General features: G+C 37.4%; 1 protein-coding gene and 1 long non-coding RNA gene across 3 annotated transcripts in view; one reads left to right on the top strand and one right to left on the bottom strand.

The window, feature by feature from the left end:
• Window positions 1-14,629, top strand: part of LOC149654071 (retinol dehydrogenase 11-like) — a 44,884-nt gene that overhangs the window by 16,124 nt on the left and 14,131 nt on the right. Inside the window, exon 2 of the mRNA XM_089845449.1 lies at window positions 8,451-8,611. The gene's annotated coding sequence lies outside the window, so the exon portion shown is untranslated. The remainder of the gene's footprint in view (window positions 1-8,450; window positions 8,612-14,629) is intronic.
• LOC149654078 (uncharacterized) lies at window positions 5,184-14,621 on the bottom strand. 2 transcript variants are annotated; one of them, XR_016370490.1, is made up of 3 exons: window positions 13,877-14,621; window positions 13,768-13,808; window positions 8,610-13,711 (listed from the first exon to the last, which is right to left on the bottom strand). It is a non-coding gene; the product is annotated as an uncharacterized LOC149654078 (long non-coding RNA). The 2 variants fall into 2 exon arrangements; XR_016370491.1 differs by lacking the exons at window positions 8,610-13,711; window positions 13,768-13,808 and adding an exon at window positions 5,184-5,420 and having other exon boundaries at window positions 13,877-14,620.

Genomic DNA, 14,629 nt, shown 5'->3' with positions numbered 1-14,629 from the left:
AACACAATAGATAGTTTTCACACGTGGAGGATTCATACCATTTACACCAGGAAGCCGGGCTATCTGGAGGACAAAAGCAGACGGGTTTTTGTCCGCCAGATAGCCCGGCCTCCTGGTGTAACTGGTATGAATCCTCCACGTGTGAAAACTATCTATATACGAACGGACAATACAAACAATAACACTAATTAATTACCACCACCAAAAACATTTGGTTAATTATAATAAAGAAACACCACCACCAATAATAGATTAATTAATTGAAATATAATTATCCAAGAACGTACCTTATTCTATATATTTTTCAACTCTCTTTATAAAGAGTTATTTTTGGTCTCTTTTCTCATTTGATATTAATCCGTGAATGATATAAATATCTCAGGGACCTGTCGCTGTATAATAATATCCACGTGTAATCCATATTTGAAAGAACTTGTCATAACTTTAAAACAATGGCACGTCCGATATAACATAATCCTTTTTTATCAAATCACAGTTCTTTAATGGTTAATAGTTATTTATTTATCCAAATGTTCCTGGTTTTTGGGCATCTCTTTAACTACACTGTAGTTAATTAATAGTTAATCCAACCTGGGTTATTGTTGGTGGCAGCGTTGAGAGCCGCCTCCACACACAAGCGCGAATTAAGAAGTGATCTCGGACTGACGGGAGCTGAGACCCGTCGTCTTGGCTTTCCACTTTCTAACTCAGTTTTGACCTGAAGTTGGAAGACGTAGTGTCTTATTATAGGGGTATTCCGCGGGAAAACACAGCGGATAGGCCTTCGTGACGTCAGATACCTCTAGCTACTCTCTCTGACGTCACTATTCTGGGAGGAACTCCGGAACCAATCGCGAACCCGAAGAGAGAAAGATACGTCACGGAATACAGCTGATTTCAGGCGGAGCCTTTTTATCTCCCCCAACTTAATGCCGCTCCGACTAAAATTTTCAAGATTATTGATTACTACACGCGTTACCTGTAGTTTTAGCTTTCTGTGTACCGCACGTTTTAGACGCGCGTGTTTACCTGTATTACGTTTGGTACCGTACCTTTCTTTAGGAGGGGGTGTAATTTACGCTCGCTTTCTATGTACTCCTGGTTGTTTTACTAAACAAATACTAAATTTATTAATTTTTTGTCGGGTCGCTCACTTGCCAATTTAATAGATAAAATTTATCTTAAACATCACGAGATTTTTAGATTTTCCGGGAACATTTGTGAACTTATTTGTAATTTAAAATATATAATGCTCAAACTGAGCTAAATAAATTTCCTCCCACTTTTCTAACTTGAATTGCACGCGCACCAAATATCTTTTAAAGATCCTACCAAGAAGCAATATCTAGTTTATTAGGGAGAAGGTATAAATTCGCCACATTTCCAGCTTTATCTCCAGTCCAAACGTATAGTAGGTCCGGAGTTAATCCCCGCCTCTAAATTACAACCAGCATCTCATTGGTTCTTGAAAACTCACGTCAGCGCGACGCGCGCGAATGACGAAAATTACGTATTTTTCGACTGACGAGGGGCGAAATAGCCCGGCCTCCTTTTACGTCCCCCCTTGTATTTTTAAAGGGGGACTGGGACTAAGGCGCGCCAATACTTAGGCATCTTACACCTTCACCCTAGTAGACTAGATATCGCTTCTTGATCCTACGATTTAAATCTGAGTGAAATTTTGACGTTTCATTAAGCTTATCGGAGAGTGTCCGATCCCTCTGTTTTACTACTTGAGGAAAGTTGTGGGCGGTTTACCTGGCGTACCTTGTGTTGTATGTTTACTATACTGGTTATAGTTTTTTTCGTGGAATTAAAAACGAAAGATTTTCTTTCATTTGATTACGTATGCGTAGTGGGGAAAGTACGTTATTATATATTCATAAATACGGAGAGAAAGATGATGATTACGTAGGTACTAAGGTAGTTTTTTATTGGATCGTTGGAATTAAGCCGAGTTCGATGGGGACTCATGACTGCCTTGTTTATGGTTTATCATTATTGTTTCGAGATATGAAATTTGGGTTTTTATCATCCAGATTGTTTCGTCCGGTTCCGTTAAAGAAGATGCGGTCATTGTTTTTACTCGGAATTAAATCGTTTTCTTAACTTTGGTTTTTTAATTAAAGAATGACTTGTGAATTTCAGTGATGATTTGTTTTAAGATTTAGATGAAATTTGATGATCTAATTGCTTGGGAGAGGATTTTGATCCGGTGAACGCCCCAAAGATACTCGGGAAAATATTGGGCTTCGGAAGTTCGGAGTACGCTCAGAAGAGGGTTAATTTCGAAAAGATTGGGCTTTGTAGACCGCTCCAAATGCGTCTGAGAAACGATTGGACTTAGTAGAACGCTCAAAAACGTCTGGGAAAATATTGGGCTTTGAAGAACGCTTCAAAGGCGTCTGAGAAACGATTGGGCGTTGGAGAACGCTCCAAAGCGGTCTGAGAAACGATTGGACTTAGTAGAACGCTCCAAATGCGTCTGAGAAACGATTGGACTTAGTAGAACGCTCCAAATGCGTCTGAGAAACGATTGGACTTAGTAGAACGCTCCAAATGCGTCTGAGAAACGATTGGACTTAGTAGAACGCTCCAAATGCGTCTGAGAAACGATTGGACTTAGTAGAACGCTCCAAATGCGTCTGAGAAACGATTGGACTTAGTAGAACGCTCCAAATGCGTCTGAGAAACGATTGGACTTAGTAGAACGCTCCAAATGCGTCTGAGAAACGATTGGACTTAGTAGAACGCTCAAAAACGTCTGGGAAAAGATTGGGCTTTGAAGAACGCTTCAAAGGCGTCTGAGAAACGATTGGGCTTTGTATACCGCTCCAAAGGCGTCTTGTAGAAGTTTGGGCTTTGTACACCGCTCTAAAGAAGTCTTGTAGAAGTTTGGGCTTTGTAGGACGCCTCAAAGATGGTAGCAAAAAAATTATGTTTGTGTAGAACACCCAAACCGTTCCATAGTGAATGACAATGCACCATAAATCCATAATCGTTTCATAATTCGCTTTATTTAATCGATTCTTTGGGAAATTCGTAGCTGTTTAAGAAAATACCTGTCAAATTCCTTTATAAGGTATATATTCTTATGGTGTGGCGGTGTTAATGGGTAGTGTTAGTAGGGGGTGGATGCCTTCGTGCCGGGTTTTCCACAAGGTTACGCGCGTGGCTCGCCAAAAACCGCAAGAACCTGTCTTTTTTCTTCCCAAGTTTTTTTTTCTTCTTTAAATCGTAATCATTTGAGAATCGAGAGAGATTTTCGCGGGAAAAAACATTTCTTCCGGCGCCGCTGGCTCCTTGAAAGTCTTAAGATTATTAAATAGGCGGGAGTGAAAACTTCGCGCCCGAATTAAATCCACTCACGTAACGAGCTTACCGCGCGCTTTTTAGCCATATCGTAGTATACGATAGGCTCTTAGTTTGACCCGAGCCGTCGTAGTAGTAGTAGTAGTAGTAGTAGTAGTAGTAGTGGCCGGGGTTGTCGCTTCGTTATCGTCAGATTTTAGCTTAAAAGGAACTTTATATAACCACAACCCACCCATAGGGGTTACTGGGCTCGGTTAGAGATTTAATTATAATTAAAATTTTTTCAGGTCAGACCCGGGAATCGAACCCGGGTCGCTGGCGTAGTAGACATACGTTCTAACCACTAAACCATAGAGACTTGATAGAAACTCCGAGTTTTTTATTATTTATTTTTATCTCTAAAATGTCGGGGTGATATGGGGTGGGGTACCTCTTAATCTGTGGGGTCGGAAACTTTTGAATTTTTATCTGTGGGGTCGGATACTTATGAATTTGTATGTTTGGGGTTTTTATATTTATTTTCTTTTTATGTATGTGCTAATTAAATAGATAACGATTTTTCTACCGCGCTCCTCATGTGTTTCGTTCTCGTTCGGTAGCTATCGTCATCTATATTATATTTGACTGGAACGTTTTGGCGGTTAATTCCAATGTGGGTTTAGATAGAGCTAACATAGTGTTAAATGAGCGTTATGCGTTTGATCATTTTAGCATTGCTAAAGGTAATTCGAGGGGATAATCACTAAAATGCGTAATCACTATAACTAAACTTTCTATTTCAAAAGTTTCTGGGCATAAGTCCTTGTTAGAAATTTATAAGATGCGATAAGTGTGCATCGGCATAAGTCTATGTTGTAAACTCATCGAGGGGATTATCACTAAAAACTATCTGTTCTTCGATTCGCCGGAATGTTAGAATTACAGCATAAGTAAATTTATACGGTTATAATTTAATCACTGTTTAGAGTGGGGAATCGAGGGGCTATTCACTCTGATTTTATGCACGGTAAATCATTTAAGCACTGTAAAAGATAGCGCTATTCACTCATTAGGGTAAGGTATAGAGGGGTTATCCGCTCATTAGGGTAGGGTATAGAGGGGCTATTCACTCGTACGATATGGCTACTATTACGAGCCCTTGGGCCGTCTTGTTTTTCCCTTTTTCTTTCTCCCCAAGTCAAGATCTCCCGCCTTTTTCCTATTTATTCCGATGTCAGTCCGACCAACAAAGTCAAGAAGTCGAGAGTTTTTAGAGCGGGCGCGCGAGCTTCCCTTTTGCTCGCTAATTTCACGGCTTGTCAAAAAAAGCTCTATTTACTTGAAGTTGATTGAACGATTACGCTGGAGCGACATAAGATCCTGACAATTAAATGTAGGCCTAACTTATATAGCTTCCTAAAGTGAATTAACCCTAAGTCATTGATGATTGTGGAACCACACTTTCTGCGTACTGATACTACTCAGTTTGATACGTATAACTTCGTTTTAATCTACTTCTGCTTTTAAGTATAACTCTTATTTACTTATTGTAGTTACGGCTGAAGGGCCGTGACTGTATCAATTTAAACGTATGTCACTATATCCGGGAGACGGTAAAAAGAAGTACGTTATAGTTCCATTTGAGATTTATGAATTAATTTGGTTTGAGCTAAAATTAACTCCGCTTTGATTGGCTACTGTCAATCCTAAGTTGTTTGAAACTGCTTATCCTCGAAGTTTCTTTGTAAGTGCTCCAAAATTGTCAATCCACATTTTATAAGTAAGGTTGATGGATAGGACAGATTTAATTATTCATGGCCTGTTAATTGTTTCTTGCTCCCCTATAAATTTTAACACTAAAACACTTGTTCAAATAAATAATCCAAGAAACTATAGTTCTGTAAAAATAATTTATTTCTATTTACGGTTTGTACGTTATCTCGTGGAGCTTCTTTTAGAAATCCCGCGAACCGTTGTACTCTCCTACGTCACGACACGATACGAGTAGAGTCGGTGTCATACCGACGTCACGTTATTGATTGTCCTCTCTGACGTCACATACGCGTACCATACTGCAACGAACTCCATCGATTCCCGCATAATAACATACGTCACGTATCAGATTCTACCTGCATAAGAATATATAGACGTTGAGAGCCCTTAGGCTATACGATAAATTTCAGTCCCATTGTTGGTTTGTCAATTTTAAACTGAGCTACAGGTGTTTAACACCGCAAATTACAAGTCCATGTTTGTCTGTAATTATTAACATGGTCCTCATGACTGATATCAATGCCCAAATCATCAGGAACTGAAACTAAGTCTGTCTAAGAAAGATTTCTTTGCTCAAACCGTATCCATCTTGGAAAATGGCGGCCACTACTAGTACTGTTAAGATAAACATTACGTTTTTAACTCTTTCTAAAGTATACTGGTTTTATGGGTTATTTTTAATATTAATTGAATATATCATCTAGCATTAATTAAAAATGGTGGAAAGAAAATTTAATTAACCAAAACAGTAGCTAATAATTTACCTCAATAACTCTCTATACAGGGTGTTTCTGATAAGTCTGCCATCCATAAATTAAGGGGGATGTTCTTTGGGTGCATTATTTTCAGTCGAAAATGTAACTTCTATCTCCATTTTGTTTGCCCTAAGGGTCACTGTTTTGAAGTTAAGATTCGAGTGTTTTAGGAATGACCACTTAATTAAATTAGAAATCATAGTCTAATAAGTTTCTTAATTAAATTTAACGTGGTCATCCGTAAAATACTCTGGATGCAATCTTAACTTGAAAACAGTGCCCCTTAGGGCAATCAAAATGGAGATAGAAGTTACATTTTCGACTCAAAATCGTGCACCCAAAGAACATCCCCCTTAATTTATGGATGGCAGACTTATCAGAAATACCCTGTATTTTCGTTTTCCTGAATGTCTTTAAGAGCTATAAAAACGTTATCAAATACTTTGTAGTACTTTTTTAGAAAACAAGGTCGGTTAAGTTAGAACAGCTTCCCTAGTTGAATTTGATCTTAATCAAGCTGCTGTTAGACTTAATCCATCAGCTCAATTTTTATTTTTTACAACTTCAGAAAAAACTTAGGAAAAACCACCGCTTTTTGAAAGAAAAGAAAAAAAATACTAACTCGAGAATGAGAGAATGTCAAATGCATGCATGAAAATAACTGTTCTTAGGGCGTAATTATTCAAGAGTTACCAGACGTAATTAATATTATTATTATTAATAACACTACTCGACACTCTTAATTAAAATTAAATATATACTTGAGCTTGACATGTGGTTTTAAAGTTACAACTTTTAATTAACTTTTTTTTCTACACGTGGGTGTTTTTTACTTTAATTGACTTTTATTAATTAACAGAATTAAAAGTCCCGTTACCAAGGGTGGGGGGATAAGTATATAGTCTTCTACTACTACGAACTTTCACGTGACGTCACACCCTCCTATCTCTTACCTCGGTTTTGGCGAGCATATTGGAACTAAGTCGTCAGCTCAGGCAAGAAGTAATATCTAGTTTATTAGGGAGAAGGTATAAATTCGCCACATTTATAATCTAGCTTTATCTCCAGTCCAAACGTATAGTAGGTCCGGAGTTAATCCCCGCCTCTAAATTACAACCAGCATCTCATTGGTTCTTGAAAACTCACGTCAGCGGAACGCGAATGACGAAAATTAGGTATTTTCAGATTGAGGAGAGGCGAAATAGCCAGGCCTCTGTTTACGTCCCCCCTTGTATTTTGAAAGGGGGACTGGGACTATGGCGCGCGAATACTAAGGCAACTACCACCTTCTCCCTAATAAACTAGATATCACTTCTTGCTCAGACCATACAATTTAGACTATACCAATATTGACGTCACATCCCCGTAGCTCCTCACTACCACTCTATTGGATTGTAGAAGTAAAAATTTCGTATTTAGACGGTTTATTATTATTTATTTGGATAGAAAAAGTACATTTAAAAATATTTACATTCCTTAAAACCAGTAATTAAGGTAACAACTTAACAGGTAGCAAATAAAAATTAATAGGTGTTGTCTACGTGAGATTAATATCAATTAATTTTAAACTGTCAATTTTAAAACACGCGATATAAATAAAATAAACGTATCCGTTATCTTAATTATATAAAAAAGAAGGGTCCCTTAAATATTTAAACGATTCCAATTTTTTTTCTTTTTTTTTTTTACCTGGTTTTCCCAATAAAAGGTATTTGTCCTTCAATATTATGTTATGTCTGTTTTGGAATTTTTCAATTCTCGCTCAATTCCGTTGTTTTCAAGGTAGTGAAGCTTTCAAACTCATTGCCTTTAAAAACTGACATTCTACCTTATAATATCTTCTAAAACCAATTCAACTTGTCAGTTGAATTTTTATTATTAACTCCTTTATCATCCAAATCAGGAGAAACTTTGAATTTTTATTTTTTTTTTTTTACAATATTTGGAATAGAGATAATTTTTTTTACGTAAGAACCTCCCCTTGATTGTTGTATATTTAAATACGACGTAAGTTGTCCATTAATTTTAAGATTTATTGTAATTTAAGTTAGCCTTATTAACGCTGTAAAGTCAAACGGAATTTAGGAACCTCGCCTATTCGTATTTTCCCACTTTTCTCTATATAAGCCCACACAGGAATCTATTGAATTGGAGGCCAACGTATTTTAGGTTTTTACCCATAGATATACTAAATAAATATCACTCCTTACCCCCTTTCTTTAAGTTAAATTCGGTATTAATACTTATTATTATATTTCTACAATATCTATGATTTGTTTCTTAGACTGTCTAACTCGGGGAATGCCCCGGTCCTATGTATAAATATATATATATATATATATTTAGTTATCTTTTTAACTACTAACTATATTCGCATTCCATTGTGGGTGGTGTCAATATGGTATAAGCCTTGGCCATGGGGTAATTGTGTAATGGCCCAGGTATTTGTTCTTGGATTTGGGGTTTTTTTAAAAAACGGGCCCACATAATTATGCCAAAAATATGTTGCTTTTTTTTTTTAATCTGCTTTACATATATGCACGTAATTTAAATGCCTAGTTAATTATTTAATTAAATTGTTTTAATTCTATTTTAAACTTAATTGCGTTGATTTTTTTTCTTAATTGCAAGGTGAACTAAATGGTTAAGATGTGTTCTTTGTGCTTTGTGGATTGCATCATCGGCCGTTGCAACAAATGCAGTTATGCAAAGTGACTAAAGATTCGGCAATAAAAATTGTATGGGTTACTATTTTGTGGTATCAATTCAGCCAAACAATCAACAATTAGGAAGTAAGTACTTATGCACGTTTCTATAGTAACGTATCTTTACCGTGATTCTTCAAGTGTGATTAGTTAAGACATTCGAAACTGCAAGTTTAAAAACGTCGAAAAAAAGAAATAAAACCCTACGCCATGACTTCTTATTGCGATATAGAAAAATAGGAATTCTAATGATTCTAAATTCGGCATTATCTCCACCATCATAAATGAAAATGTTCAACGGTCCCAATTAATCTTTGCGGCCCTTGCACGCTTTAAAAAGCTGCCAACACGCGAAGCTTACTTAAATCGAGACACGGGGCTGCAGGATGTCTTGCCAAACCCTTGAAGACAGAGGCAATAACATCGGTGTATACACGTTACCACTTCGTGATATTCCAACGAACAAACCTCCCAAAATATATTTCTGGCACCGGTTACGATAGTTGGGCGTTTAATTTCAGTCTCGTTCTCGCACGTGACAGAATGATGGGGTCACAAACAAAATAGGGTAGGATCATTCTGATTGGTTTAAAATAAGAGGCACGTCGTGAACGCGATGATAAAAACACGCGGTGATGATTCGAAATTGCAATTTTGCCAATATGTATTTTTAAACGCGCTATTTTGGATTCCGTACTTAGCACGTGAACTTATTTTTCATTGAGTTGAGGAGGGTTTTAATAGAAGGTAAATCGTGGGTGATATTTTTCACGTGGAAAAGTCAGGGCCAAAAGAGTTAAGGAAATTGGTTAAAGTGGCTAAAATGTCTGCTGTTCAACCATCCAGCTTCGTGAGCGAGATCACGTTGGACCAAGTACTGAAATGAGTTCGCAATGTTTACGTTGAAGTATTCAAAAATGCAATTTAGAAGCATTTGTTTAGTTATTTGACAATTTGGAGGCCTAAAAAGTCAGGGAAAATTGTTTACTAAGGGTTGGGAAAACCTGGAAAAGTCAGGGGAATTTAAATCTGACAATTTCATGGGTACCCTGAAAGAGGACCAGCAATTCCCCTGGACCATTTTGATTTTCTTTGGAAATCTAGTAGGTGTTTTAAAACATTGCAGGTTTCAACATCGAAATTAATGTTTTTTTAAAGGCGCGCGCTAGTATGTTGCCATGCCAAAATGCATCCCTACACTTAAGAAAATAGTTTAATTCAAAGGTATAATGAATATACTTAAAGATATACAAAAATTTACAGACAGTTGTTTCTTAGTTAAATTATTCTTCATTCAACATCCCCTTTAAATGAGATAGATAAAAGGGGGAATTTTCCTGACAATTTGTCAACTTGGATTGATTAGAGTCTAGTCGACATTGGAACACCTATATGCGTGGCTGTTTGCGCTATTTCTGTTCTTGCGCTAGCTAAATAAAGACTATCTTTGTTACCCTCATTCTTAATAAGACTTTTCTATGCGGCATTGTTTTAATTCGGTCCTTGAAGAAAAGGAGACTTGGAATACATAAGTGACATAATAACGGTATGACACGATGACAATCAAAGGAAGTACTTTGAAGTAAAACAATTCCACCTCAGCCTACTTGTTATTTGACAAAAGTTTCGTACGTTTGTTCAGACAGACGCAGTAACTTGTAAACATCAAGGATTAGAATGGTTCTAATAGACAAATTCGGAAATAAACAGGGAAACCAACACCCAGGGGCGAGACCGCTATTGGATGTGTGTTATTTGTTGTTATTATGTTTCTTATGAATTAAACAAATATTTTCTTTTTAACGAGTGAATCGCTTCGCGGCTTTCGACAACTGCCACTGTCTCCTTAAGCAATCGGTTTTAATTTACCTCCAATTAAACCAAAGCTATCATAAATTCTGAGAAGAAAATCATCCCATAATAACAAGCAAAAACCGCGTTTAAGATTAGATGAAAACGAAGCCCTTCACTAAACAATACTATTTTGGAAAAATATCTCGTAGAAAAGGAAAATGTGTAAAACGAGGGGGTTTGTTGTGACGTCAGAAAGTGGATAATAAAGAAAGGTACGTCACCAGCGTCACTGCACCAGTGGACGCGTCTGTATACCTAGCTGACGTCACTCCTATATTGATTTTTGTATTAATGTTTTTGAATACGGCTACCGCAAGACCAAAGTAAATATTTGCTTTTACCTTACGCGTTTTTGAGGTACACGTAAAAGACGTTATTGATGTTTTTCTATTTTAGTGTGAGAGTAAATATTTATTCAACTATTATGACGTAGTGATATACCCTTCCTTCGCAAATGAGGAACTTCAGTTTGTAGAAATTGCGTACATTAAGCAAACACAAGTTAGTTTCAGTTCAGAGAAAACAGAAATGAATTGGATGAACTCCATTGATAGGGATTGCTCGTACCTTGAATCAAAGAAAGTAATATACTTCGAAGGGACCAATTCTCCATTGAGGTCTAAACTCACTGTATATCAATTACGGATTACTGGCAATAATTTTACCACTGTCAATAGATAGTTTAAATACATGGAGGATTCATGCCATTTACACCAGGAGGCCGGGCAACCTGGAGGACAGAACCCCGTCTGCTTTTTGTCCTCGAGGTAACCCGGCCTTCTGGTGTAAATATTATGAATCCTCCATGGAGGAAAACTATAACGCGTAATTTATTTTGTAAAGTTAACGGTACAAAACCCGTAATGAGATTACTCCCTCTAGTTATTTAGACCTTTCACATATAGGATAAGCATACCCAGTCCCTTAGAAAAAGTGTACCGTGTGTCTATGACTATATCTTTGAACTAACCATCTATATTTTCTGTTCAAACTGCTTAGCTATACATTTATAGCGAATCTTTAGTTTCGTCATTCTCTTTCTAGAATCTTCCATTTTATTTACTACACGCTTTTATATTCTATAGTAAAATTGTTAAGATAAATTCGTACGCGCCCAAATTTATTTTTGTCGATTGATACGAATAATTATTGGAATGACGTCAGTAGGAACGTCCGTGCAAGGCCAAGGATGTTCTGGATCGACCTTCAAGGTTACGTCTTTGTCTTCGTAAAACCCGTGCATTTTAAAACGACCCAATAAGGAGTAGGTGAAAGGACATACGCGCACAAACGATCCCGTGTCCATTAGCAACCGTTACTATGGCAACCTCTTATCCAGAGGCGCTGAAGAAACCGTAAGGTTTGACGGCAACGTTCATGATTCGATCTCAATGGAGATGGTACTCGACGCGACATCGCTCCGAGTTCAAAAGTGTCGAAAGAAGGTTCTCGCCGTTTCTAGATATTTTTCTAAGGATAAGGATTTTGATTCGTTAAATTTAAAATTTCATCTGATGTCCCCATCATTGAGAATGGACTTCAACTTGTTAAGGTGATACAATTTTGTTTGGAATTAACGTGAAATTTCGATCGAGTGAATGGTCACTCTTTTGTTGGAGAAAAAAATCAACAGAAATAAATGTCACGTTTCGGGAAATGTGTTGTTGGTTTCATTGTGATTTGGTTGGAGTCGTAAAATGATGTGATTTGTGGCTATTCAATAACATTTTGGAGCGTTTTCTACGAACGGCATAGCGTACGTCATTTGGAAAGTTGGCCTGACTGTCTTACCTACTCGAACGGTTTTAAATCTAATCTTGTTGATTTCCCCTGAATGATTTGGGCTTATTTATTATTATATTATTTAGGCTTATGGTGTAAGAACAGTGAGTGATTTAGGCTTAAGTCGTGGTGAAAGCTTTTTAAATCGAGAAGCTTGAAAAATCCATCCACCACGCGCTATTTCTTAAGTCTTTCGTTTGAAATTTGCCAGCGTCACTCATTGACGCAATACGTCAGTTTATTAGCTTAAAGAGAGCGTGGTATTCCGCCATGGAACGAGCGTGATTTTCCATCAAGCTCGCCTTTTAACCATTACTCTTCGTTACAAAACCATCAAGCCGCAGCAACCAGCAATTCACTCCTAGAAACTCGCGACAGACGTTGATAACCCGAAGTAAGATGTTTGAGGTATGTCCAAGACAAGTTGTCGTTGAACCAGCGTCCATTTTTCGCTCTCCAAAAACCACTTCTTGTTTTCCAATCATCCTTACCAATATTTCCCACGGTCTCAAGAGTCACGTATTTCATACTTCTACTTCAGATTATTTAGTTCTGGCTTCGACGCAGACACGGCACGGCTCGTACTCCTTTGGCAGTAACGTCAGTAATGGTTTTTAAAAATCCAAACATTCTTTCCGGGCGTCGTGCTATGGTGAGACTGCAAAATGTTCTATTCTCGGATACGGCGCGTCGTCCTTATTTAGCCAACCAACAGCGAGGCTTGGCGTCAATGGGTACTGGTTCAAGCGTCATCTCGAGCGTCATAGAAATCCTCGTCCTCTCCACGTGCTACTTCAAACCGCGACCAATTGGCGCGAGGGTGTTCTTTGGAACTGTTCTAAATCTCAGCTAACACGAGACTAGTGTGTGTCTCGAAGCTTCTGGGCACGTCGCTTTTCGTTTAACTTCGCGGTTTATTTTTAACTTATTTCTCTGGTAAAGACGTCGGTTTGCGTCATCGGCTCCTAGGATGATCGCGTCATATGATGTGTTATTGTTACAGCTATTTTTAAGTAAAGGTGCCCCCGGTCTTACGTGACTATCATTTCATATTTCGCCTAGAGGTCATAGTTTTCAAATTCATCAAAAAGTATGATGCAATTTTAGGCTTAATTCAATCGTCATTATTAACACTATCAAAGCATGAACAGGGAAATTTTTCATTCGTTGTTGGCACGTTGGTTGTTAAGCCTGTCTTTCAAATACAACCAACTTGATAGCATTTAATTTTGAGGTTTATTTTCATAAAAAGGAAATTCAGAAAGTTTTTATAGAACTCGGATTTATGAGAAGCTATATTTGTAGTTAGGAACCGTATGTTGTTCCTATTTTGTCGGAAATCATACTATTATAACAATTTCCTTGAAAGTTTAATCGCGTTTATTATGCAATCTTATGTTTTATAATTATATGGCGACATTAATCCACTAAGTCTAGTTTAATTTTTAAATGAACTTACTCGGTTTAAACCTCAAAATTAAGTTAAGTATAGTCTAAAAGGACATGAATACCGTAATATATCCTAGCATATGGCCAATATTTTCATCCCTTCTATAAAATAATTTTCAAGTTCAACAACTTATCGTTAGTAAAATATGTTATGTTACCATTAATGATTTAGAAAACTGCTGGTTATTCTAATTTCAAGCTTGATCAAAATGATTAGTTATTATTTGAGTGTGTTAGTTTTAAATAAATCGTAATTTAATGGCTTACCGAGAATCGAAAGTGGGCACTTTAAATAGTCGATGTACACCTCGGCGGAGAGATGGTGTCTTCGTTTTCAACTTAATCCAATTGTATTTTTTAATAAGGTGTAAGGTTAATATGCCTTCCATGATGTAATATTCACGGAACACGATTTTTCGTTGAGGACACTTTGATTTCAACACCAGCACCAACATTGTGGTCATTGTGTATTTTATTGGAGAAAACTGAAGACGACTCGAAGGAATCAACATTTAGGTCCGAGTGACAAGAGTTGTAAAGGGAGGTAGTTCTAGTTTGCCTCTCCTATTTATAAGAGAAAGACTGGCTGGATGCGATCTCCGTGCCAAGAACGAGCTCGAGGTATATGGATCGCTTTCTGACGTAACAACCAGCGTCATGATACTGCTCTCTTTCTTATCCTCCCTCTACCAGCGTATTACGGTATACCTCTATCCTCCTTTCCGTTGCCATGGTGATGGAGTTTGTGGACGTTTTCAACAGTTTCCTACGGATTCGTATATGGATATGCCTTCCCAATCTCCTCTTCCGGTCCTAGCGTCGTTTAGGATCGATACTTGTGACGTAAGTCGTTACAGTATAGGCGTTTAACCCGTGACCTCTTATGCCGTATCCATTCTGCCGCTTCGCAGACCATGAGTTGAAATTTGCAGACGTATTGTATTGACTTAAAAGTATTCAGTTGTTTGGAACTGCTGTTGGGTGTAAATTTCTTAAGAGCTGTTCAAAGAAAATAGTCAA

This window comes from Phalangium opilio, unplaced genomic scaffold (genome assembly GCF_054372755.1).
Source record: "Phalangium opilio isolate 3A_F unplaced genomic scaffold, DU_Popi_V2 ptg000079l_1, whole genome shotgun sequence".
Taxonomy (NCBI): domain Eukaryota; kingdom Metazoa; phylum Arthropoda; class Arachnida; order Opiliones; family Phalangiidae; genus Phalangium; species Phalangium opilio.
This window is presented reverse-complemented; position numbering and strand designations above follow the sequence as displayed.